The sequence below is a fragment of the Pseudophryne corroboree genome, chromosome 8 (assembly GCF_028390025.1).
Source record: "Pseudophryne corroboree isolate aPseCor3 chromosome 8, aPseCor3.hap2, whole genome shotgun sequence".
NCBI classification, from domain to species: domain Eukaryota; kingdom Metazoa; phylum Chordata; class Amphibia; order Anura; family Myobatrachidae; genus Pseudophryne; species Pseudophryne corroboree.
This window is the reverse complement of record NC_086451.1, coordinates 262,466,922-262,477,674: the sequence shown is the minus strand read 5'-3', so window position 1 is coordinate 262,477,674 and position 10,753 is coordinate 262,466,922.

The following is a 10,753-nucleotide window of genomic DNA, read 5'->3' as shown; positions in this document are numbered from 1 at the left end:
AAATGCTTTACCTACGATCCCTAGCATCACTTAAATGCTTTACCTACGATCTCTAGCATCATAAAGCACTTTAAGCCAACCCCTAGTTACTGGTGTCAAACCAGTAGGAACTCAGAGACTTTCTTTGATGGTTATTGTTTTATTTCACCTTCTATGACTTTTATTATTTAATAAAAACCTTAAAGTCACCTCCAGTTGTTGTGTTCATGCCTTTGGGCTTTGGTACTGCAGCCCCTGCGCATGTCTAGGAGTCCCATCTCACCTCCTAAGTTCAGGTACCCGTCAGCCCCTACAACTGAGGCTTCCCGCTACCAACACCAGCCCTCAGTTGTGACAAGGGGGACCACACTTACCAAATACTTGTGTGTGGATGTGATTGTTAAGCTAGTATTATGTGCCCTGTTTTGCAATAATTGAAAACTGCTTTATATAGTGTCCATGGGCGTAATTCAGACCTGATCGCTCGCTAACTTTTTTTGCAGCGCTGCGATCAGGTTAGAACTACGCATGCGTATACACCGCAATGCGAAGGCGCATCGCACAGGTACAAAGCGGATCGTTGCTGTGCAATGGGTTTTCCGAAGAATCCATTCGCACAGCCGATCGCTAGGAGATTGACAGGAAGAAGGCGTTTGTGGGTGGCAACTGACCATTTTAGGGAGTGGTTGGAAAAATGCAGGCATGTCCAAGTGTTTACAGGGCGGGTGTCTGGCGTCAATTCCGGCCCAGGACAGGCTGAAGTGATCGCAGCGGCTGAGTAAGTCCTGGGCAACTCAGAAACTGCACAAAGTTTTTCTGTACCGCCCGGCTGCACATGCGATCGCAGACTGCACAGCTAAAATACACTCCCCCGGGGCGGTGACTATGTGAACGCAGGACTGCAAAAATCAGCTAGCGAGTGATTAGGTCTGAATTACCCCCATATCCTTTCAGTACATCTCCTCTACATCTGAAATTCAAAGTGAGGGGGATCTACCCTTTTACTATGCATGTTACACAAATAAAAGCAGTGTTCTACCTTCGAAAAAGCTGCAACCCCTATGCGTGTTAGATTGAACCACCTTGCCTATCCGATTTGGACCTCGCAACCAAGGCGTGTGAGTGGACCAACCCCACCCTGTTTTACCTTCTGTGATCCACACCTCAGCTCCAAATTGCCTCAAAATCGTGGACTGGATTCTATTAGCTACACCGTATAACCTGAGGACCTCCACATTCAATTTGTGCTCTCATGAAGGACAGTATCCCTCTTATAGTGTTATGTTGACACTCAGTTCCGTAGGTTTACAGATGGTACCTTATGACGCTCACGCAATTACCTACTGCCCAGCAGTCTTTTAGTCTCCTGCAGGCAAAGACTACGTTTATAGCAGCTGCTTTTCCAGAGTAAATTAGGCCCTCCCTGTACTCAGATGCCACCAGGTTTTATATATATACAAGGTGACTATCGGAGATTGGGCAGGGGTAGATGCAGTACGGTGAGACATCACCTGACACAACCTTACTACTGTGCTAAGACACAGACTGAGGGATATATGAGCAATACACATACATGCAACAATGTACAGGTTGGAATATAAACAAAATAAATCACAATACACATGCAACAATGCATAAGATGTAATAAGCAAATTAATAAATATTAAAGCAACAATGCCCAAAGATGTTATAAGCAACTAGACTGTAAATACATGCAACAATGCACAAGGTGGATACAATAAAAAAAAGCAAGCAAGGCAGTTCCTATGTGGGAACTCCACACCAAAACCTGAATACTAGGCTAGCTGGGTCAGATCAGGAAGTCAGTCAGGCAAGGTCTCAGAATCATAGGCTTGACCGGTTCTCACAGGAGCAGACTGGTTCTCAAACGAGCTGACAGGTTCTAACCAGAGCATGAACTATCACCAGCGATTTGGGAGCGGCCAGGAAGGGAATATAAATGGTGCTGCACCAATCTCTGCTGAAAACCCTGATTAACAATACTGTGCAGCTGCCCTGCTGCACGTCCCTACACAGACAGCTGAGTACTCTAATTATCCAGCAACGGGGAACACCATCCGCCTCTGGCATCCCCGTTGCTAGGAGTCCGGCAGCTCCCAGCGTCAGCCTGTTGCTAGGCACCGGGCGGGTACCAGGAGACCTTGTGCCTGGCTTCTGCCTGTTGCTAGGCACTGGGAGGGGGTCAGCAGGAGGCGCAGCATCCCGGAAACTAAGCCATGGCTGGGATGCACGCTTCCCGGCGCTAACAGTATCCCCCCTTGAAGAGGGGTTAAGAAACCCCTAAAACCTGGTTTCTGTGGAAATCTCTTGAAGAAACCTTTTTTTAGTTCAGGAGTATGGAGGAACTTCCCAGGCAACCATGCTCTCTCCTCAGGACCGTAGCCTTCCTATGAACTAAGTAATGTACTTGACCCCGCACAATCTTGGAGTCCAGGATTCTTTCAACAACAAACTCCTGAAACTTTTTACTTTAAATTTCTTAGAAACAATTGCCGGTTTAAATAGAGAACAATGGAAAGTATTATTGATTCTCAAAGATCTGGGTAATTTCAGACAGAAAGCAACAGGATTGATTTTCTGGATCATTTGAAATGGTCCAATGTAACGGGGACCCAATTTCGGAGAGCTCTTGCTGAGCTTGATGTTTCGGGCAGATAACTACACCATGGGGGTCATTCTGCCAGACGGCTGAGGCCGTCGGGCCGCTACGATCGCCTCTGCCTGATTGACAGGCAGAGGCGGTCGCTGGGTGGGGGGGCAGAACGGCAGCGTTTGGCCGCCATTTCGTTGGCGCGGTCCGGCCAACGCAGGCGTGGCCGGAACAAACGGGGGGGCGGGCCGCAGTGGCTGCGTGACATCACACACAGCCGCTGCGGGCCAGGGAGCAATGAGTAGTTACCGGCCAGCACGCTAAAGCTGCACTGGTCGGGAGCTACTCTTGAGGTGCAAAGGCATCGCCACTGTGCAATGCCTTTGCACTTCTGCGGGGGGGGGGGGGGAGGGGGCCGCACTGACATGCGGGGTGGGATAGCCCTGTGCTGGGTGTCCCCCCGCATGTCAGTGTGAATGATCGTAGCTCTGCTAAATTTAGCACAGCTACGATCATCTCAAAATGACCCCCCATGTCTCCTACTTTGAAAGAACAAGGTTTCCGAAATCTGTCAGCAAAATCTCTTGACCGGGCTGCCGCATACTTCAAGACTTGATGTACTTCCCTCCAAATCCTCCTGAGGCGAGACACGGGAGAAAAAGAAGAACTAGACTGTTGTGAAGGAGTGAAAGTATTACATTTAGGATGAATACTAGAAACACAAAAGAAAGGAGACATGGAAGTAGAAGAATAGTCAGAATTATTATACGCAAATTCTGCAAATGGTAGGTGGTCAACCCTATCATCCTGGTATTTAGAGATATAACATTGTAGATATTGCTCCAATGATTGATTAACTGGTTCTGTCTGGCTATTGGACTGTGGATGATAACCTGATGAGAGACTGATATTGATCCCCAGTTCCGCACAAAAGGACCTCCAGAAACGGGCTACGAATTGAGAACCTCTATCCGAGACAATGTCTTGTGGTTGGCCATGAATAAGGAATATGTGTTGAATGAACAATGGGGCAAGGTCCTTAGCATTAGGCAGTTTATACAGGGGAATTAAATGAGCCATTTTACTGAAACGATCAACAACTACCCAGATGACCGAGCATTTGGAAGATCTTGGCAGGTCTACAATAAAATTCATTGGCAAATGGGTCCATGGCTTGGAGGATATAGACAGAGGAAGTAATTGTCCAGAAGGAAGAAGACGATGAGTCTTGTTTTTGGCACAAACATGACAGGCCCTAACAAACTCCTGAACGTCTGTCTTGATGGTTGGCGACAGAGAAGGTGTAAAGTCTTATTAACCCCTGGATGTCCTGAGGTCTTGTTAGAAGTGAACTCAGATAACACAGCTGATCTGAGTTTCTCTGGAATGAACAGGAGTTCTGAAGAAGTCTCAGATGGGGCCTGCGTCTGTGCTGACTGGACTTGAGAGGCAAGATTCATGGTTAGACCAGCAAGAATGCATCTTGGGGTAAGAAAACTCTGAGATAAAGCGTCAGCTTTGAGGTTTTTGGAACCGGGCCTATAGATAATTACAAAATTGAACCTAGCAACAAACAAAACCTGTCTGGCTTGTCGAGAGTTCAATCTTTTAGCAGATTCAAGATAGACTAGATTTTTGTGGTCTGTGAATACGGTTACTGAATGCCTTGCTCCCAGTGCCTCAATTCCTCTAAAGCGCATTTGACTCCTAGGAGCTCTCAATTTCCTACGTCATAGTTGACTTCAGCAGGAGAAAATTTCAGAGAAAAAAAGGAACAGGGGTGGAGCTTATGACCGACTGGATCCTCTTGTGAAAGAATAGCTTCAACACCTACTTTGGAGGCATCCACTTCTACAATGAAAGGCAGATCTGGATCGGGATGCTGAAGAACAGAAGCAGACATAAATGATTTTTTAAGGTCCTCAAAGGCCTTTACCTCCTGTGGTGACCAATGAGCAGGATCAACACCTTTTTTGGTCAGACTCACAATTGGAGCTATAATTGAAAAAAATTAATCGATAAATCTTCTGTAGTAGTTTCCATAACCAAGGAAACGTTGTGTATCTTTTAGATTAGAGGGACGAACCCATTCCACAATTGCCTAAAGTTTTTTAGGGTCCATAGAAAACCCTTTAGAGGTGATGATTCACACTTTTCCAATTTTGCATAGCGATGATTCTCTCGGAGCTTGGTTAGGACCGCTTTTACATGAGCTCTGTGTTCTTTGAGTGAGGCAGAGTAGATCCAAAGATCATCAAGATAGACGACCACAAATCTTCCAAGGAATTCTCGAAGAACATCATTTATAAGATCCTGGAAGATGGCAGGGGCGTTGGAGAGTCCAAAAGGCATTACCAAATACTCGTAGTGGCCTGGGTGGGTACTGAATGCGGTTTTCCACTCGTCCCCCTGACGGTTCCGAATGAAATTGTATGCTCCTCGCAAATCAATCTTAGAAAAAACTGTAGCATTTCTGAGTTGTGGCATCCTCCTGATTGGCTGTGTGCTCCTGTACTGTATGACAGGCAGCACACGGCAGTGATACAATGTAGCGCCTATGCGCTCCATTGTAACCAATGGTGGGAACTTTGTGGTCAGCGGTGAGGTTACTTTCGGTCAACCACTGACCACAAAGTTCCCACCATTGGTTACAATGGAGCGCATAGGCGCTACATTGTAACACTGCCGTGTGCTGCCTGTCATACAGTACAGGAGCACACAGCCAATCAGGAGGATGCCACAACGTGGCGTTCCCTGATTGGCTGATGGAACCGTCTTAGACATAAGTCAGAGGGGGTTCCTGGCATTCGGGGAAAGGGGTCCCATGTGAAAACATGGGGCCCCTTTCAGTGCGAGGTCGGGTGTCCGTTTTGTTATTTTGCAAAGTACCAGGATTACAAATGGATTAAAAGAGGAGCCATCTACCCTGGATTTTGTGAGTATAATTTTTTCAACAAGTACCCCATGGATTCTACATGGAGAAGAGGACCGACCCTCGAGTGAACATAGGTAAGTATGTGTATATGGAGGTGTGGATGTATGCATTAAAGTTATACTTTCAAGGTGTGTGTCTTATGTTTTTATTGGGGTATTTTTTTAGTAGTAGTACTACAGGTACCAGCGGGCCCGGTTTTCCTCCGCATGCTGGTACTTGTGGTTCTCCAAGTACCAGCTTGCGGGGGAGGCTTGCTGGGACTTGTAGTACTGCTACTAAAAACAATATTCATTTTTTTACAAAATGGCTATCAGCCTCCCATCCGCAGCCCTTGGATGGGGGGGACAGCCTCGGGCTTCACCCCTGGTCCTTGGGTGGCTGGAGGGGGGGGACCCCTTGATTGAAGGGGTCCCCACTCCTCCAGGGTACCCCGGCCAGGGGTGACTAGATGGTTATGTAATGCCAGGGCTGCCGGGACCTATATAAAAGTGTCCCCCGGCTGTGGCATTATGTATCTGGCTAGTGGAGCCCGGTGCTGGTTTCAGAAATACGGGGGACCCCTACGCTTTTTCCCCCCCGTATTTTTGGAACCAGGACCAGGCGCAGAGCCCGGTGCTGGTTGTTTAAATATGGGGGAACCCCTATAATTTCCCCCCCCCCATATTTTTTCAACCAGGACCGGCTCAAAGAGCCCGAGGCTGGTTTGGCTTAGGAGGGGGGACCCCACGCAATGTTTTATTTTATTTTAACACTGATTACAATTTTTTAAAAGGTGCACAATGAAGCCCAGCACGGATCTATCAGATACGGCCGAGATTCATTGTATTAAAGTCGGCAGTGTTTTACAAGTCACTCACGTAAAACACTGCCTAAAAAAACGAATGACATCGACATCGGTAAATCCGAAAATGCAGAATACGGCAGCTTAGTAAATTAGTCGTACTAAATTCAAAAAGTTGCAACTTTACACTTTCGATGTCATTCGTGATTGAACTTTGACCTCAAACGGGGAAATACGAATCTTAGTAAATATACCCCATATAGTGGTTTCCAGCAATACACACTGAAATATAATGCATGTCTGCACATCTACCCTCTCTGCAATGTTCCTGTTGTCTAAACTGAATTCTACCTCTTACTATGGGGGAGCGATCTCTGTTACTGTGCCTGTAACAGTAACGTAAGCGCAGCATAACTTTCATTTTGGATATCCATTGACTGATTTGCCCATCAGATGCTGGAAGCAGGATAGTGCCAGGTGGCATGTTACAAAAGCCAGATGGAAACACCCATGAAATTGATCCTGAGGAGAACTCTGAAAGGGATGTTATAAGGAATGAACTAAACAGCACTGCAAAACTTTGTATTGTACCGAAGCAGGGACGGCCCTGGGCCTAGGCATTTGCCTATGTTTTTAACTGAAAGGAATAAAGTACAGCCAGCCAAAGCGCCAGTGAGCCGCTAAAATCTTGCCTAGGGCAGAAATGTGGTCAGGGCAGGCCCTGTATCTATGTACTATACATCTGTACAGGACTGTCTCACCCTTTCTGGAGGACTTTATTACAGAACTTTCAATAAGAACCATTGACACTGTAGGCACTCTCTCTGGGAGGCAGGTGTGGGGCACCAGGGGCATCACCACTATTGGTCAATTATATGGTACATATAATGGTACAATGATAATGTTTCAACAGCTACAGGAAGAATTTGGATTACCGCAAACCTTTTTTTACCGCTTCCTACAACTCAGACACGCTCTGCAAGTTCAGCTTCAGTACAATGCTCCAATCATTACCCTTTCCCCGGAAAATTCCTTTCTAATCAATCTCCTTTGTAATCAATCTGAGCCGGGTGAAATCTGTTTCCCTTGCTTACTCCTTCTTATTGACTAAACACCATATGAATGCTACCCCTCAGCTACGTGAGCATTGGGAGGGTGACTTAAGGGGGGTACTCACGGAGACATCGCTCCGTGTGTACCCCCTACAGGGTGACTTAAGGGGGGTACTCACGGAGCGATCGCTCCGTGTGTACCCTGTCAAAGTCAGAAAAATATCTCTATACACACTGCCATATTTGCACCTCACACTGGTCCGCGCTGCGCATGCGTGCGCTCTCCCGTGAAGGCGCATACCCGCTGTTGCGTGCACCCGCTGGTGCACGGTATGCGTATTTACGGTAAAGTTTGTGTAGTCGTAGCGTGCGACTCAATCGTTACATATTTTTCACAAATAATGTATTTTATAGATCATGGTCCCTTTGATAGATTCTGAAAGTTTGGTTAATATAGAATGTTTATGAACAGAGGAATCCCTCTTTGTTTGATACGAAGGGTCAGATAGGAGTAATACAGTGGTGTTTAGTATCCATCGGAAGAATATTTAATTAGAAATATTCCGGTGTTGGTTTGAAGCAGATCAATCGCTCGTGCGAATAGTTATGGACATAAGAAGTTTATGAACATTTACTTTATTTGCACTTTATTACCCATGCGGCGGGAAACCCAGTTTCTCTATCGTCCTAAGTGGATGCTGGGGTTCCTGAAAGGACCATGGGGGAATAGCGGCTCCGCAGGAGACAGGGCACAAAAGTAAAGCTTTTACAGGTCAGGTGGTGTGTACTGGCTCCTCCCCCTATGACCCTCCTCCAGACTCCAGTTAGATTTTTGTGCCCGGCCGAGAAGGGTGCAATTCTAGGTGGCTCTCATAAAGAGCTGCTTAGAGAGTTTAGCTTAGGTTTTTTATTTTACAGTGATTCCTGCTGGCAACAGGATCACTGCAACGAGGGACAGAGGGGAGAAGAAGTGAACTCACCTGCGTGCAGGATGGATTGGCTTCTTGGCTACTGGACATGAAGCTCCAGAGGGACGATCACAGGTACAGCCTGGATGGTCACCGGAGCCACGCCGCCGGCCCCCTCACAGATGCTGAAGCAAGAAGAGGTCCAGAATCGGCGGCTGAAGACTCCTGCAGTCTTCTTAAGGTAGCGCACAGCACTGCAGCTGTGCGCCATTTTCCTCTCAGCACACTTCACACGGCAGTCACTGAGGGTGCAGGGCGCTGGGGGGGGGGCGCCCTGGGAGGCAAATGAAAACCTTTAAAAAGGCTAAAAATACCTCACATATAGCCCCAGAGGCTATATGGAGATATTTACCCCTGCCTAAATGTACTAAATAGCGGGAGACGAGCCCGCCGAAAAAGGGGCGGGGCCTATCTCCTCAGCACACGGCGCCATTTTCTGTCACAGCTCCGCTGGTCAGGAAGGCTCCCAGGTCTCTCCCCTGCACTGCACTACAGAAACAGGGTATAACAGAGAGGGGGGGCAAAATAAATGGCAATATATTAATATAAAAGCAGCTATAAGGGAGCACTTAATCATAAGGCTATCCCTGTCATATATAGCGTTTTTTGGTGTGTGCTGGCAGACTCTCCCTCTGTCTCCCCAAAGGGCTAGTGGGTCCTGTCTTCGTATAGAGCATTCCCTGTGTGTCTGCTGTGTGTCGGTACGTGTGTGTCGACATGTATGGGGACGTTATTGGTGTGGAGGCGGAGCAATTGCCAAATATGAGGATGTCACCTCCTAGGGGGTCGACACCAGAATGGATGCCTTTTATTGGTGGAATTACGGGATAGCGTCAACTCGCTTAAGCAGTCGTTTGCCGACATGAGGCGGCCGGACACTCAATTAGTGCCTGTCCAGGCGCCTCAAACACCGTCAGGGGCTGTAAAACGCCCCTTGCCTCAGTCGGTCGACACAGACCCAGACACAGGCACTGATTCCGGTGGTGAAGGTGACGAATCAACCGTATTTTCCAGTAGGGCCACACGTTATATGATTTTGGCAATAAAGGAGATGTTACATTCAGCTGATACTACAGGTACCACTAAACAGGGTATTATGTGGGGTGTGAAAAAACTACCAGTAGTTTTTACCGAATCAGAAGAATTAAATGACGTGTGTGATGAAGCGTGGGGTGCCCCGATAAAAAACTGCTAATTTCAAAGAAGTTATTGGCTTTATACCCTTTCCCGCCAGAGGTTAGGGAGCGCTGGGAAACACCTCCTAGGGTGGACAAAGCGCTAACACGCTTATCAAAACAAGTGGCGTTACCCTCTCCTGAGACGGCCGCACTTAAAGATCCATCAGATAGGAGGATGGAAAATATCCAAAAAGGTATATACACACATGCAGGTGTTATACTACGACCAGCTATTGCGACTGCCTGGATGTGCAGTGCTGGGGTAGTTTGGTCAGAGTCCCTGATCGAAAATATTGATACCCTGGACAGGGACAATATTTTACTGTCGTTAGAACAAATAAAGGATGCATTTCTTTATATGCGTGATGCACAGAGAGATATCTGCACACTGGCATCACGGGTAAGTGCTATGTCCATTTCGGCCAGAAGAGCTTTATGGACACGACAGTGGACAGGCGATGCGTAGAGGAGTTATTTGGGGTCGGTCTATCGGATTTGGTGGCCACGGCTACGGCCGGGAAATCCACCTTTCTACCTCAAGTCACTCCCCAGCAGAAAAAGGCACCGACCTTTCAACCGCAGCCCTTTCGTTCCTTTAAAAATAAGAGAGCAAAGGGCTATTCATATCTGCCACGAGGCAGAGGACGAGGGAAGAGACAGCAACAGGCAGCTCCTTCCCAGGAACAGAAGCCCTCCCCGGCTTCTACAAAAGCCTCAGCATGACGCTGGGGCTTCGCAAGCGGACTCGGGGGCGGTAGGCGGTCGTCTCAAGAATTACAGCGCGCAGTGGGCTCACTCGCAGGTAAATCCCTGGATCCTGCAGATAATATCTCAGGGGTACAGGTTGAAATTAGAGACAGAGCCACCTCGCCGTTTCCTGAAGTCTGCTTTACCAACGTCCCCCTCAGAAAGGGAGACGGTTTTGGAAGCCATTCACAAGCTGTATTCTCAGCAGGTGATAGTCAAGGTACCTCTTCTACAACAAGGGAAGGGGTATTATTCCACTCTTTTTGTGGTACCGAAGCCGGATGGCTCGGTAAGGCCTATTCTAAATCTGAAGTCCTTGAACCTGTACATAAAGAAGTTCAAGTTCAAGATGGAGTCACTCAGAGCAGTGATAGCGAACCTGGAAGAAGGGGACTTTATGGTATCCTTGGACATCAAGGATGCGTATCTCCACGTTCCAATTACCCCTCACACCAGGGGTACCTCAGGTTCGTTGTACAAAACTGTCACTATCAGTTTCAGA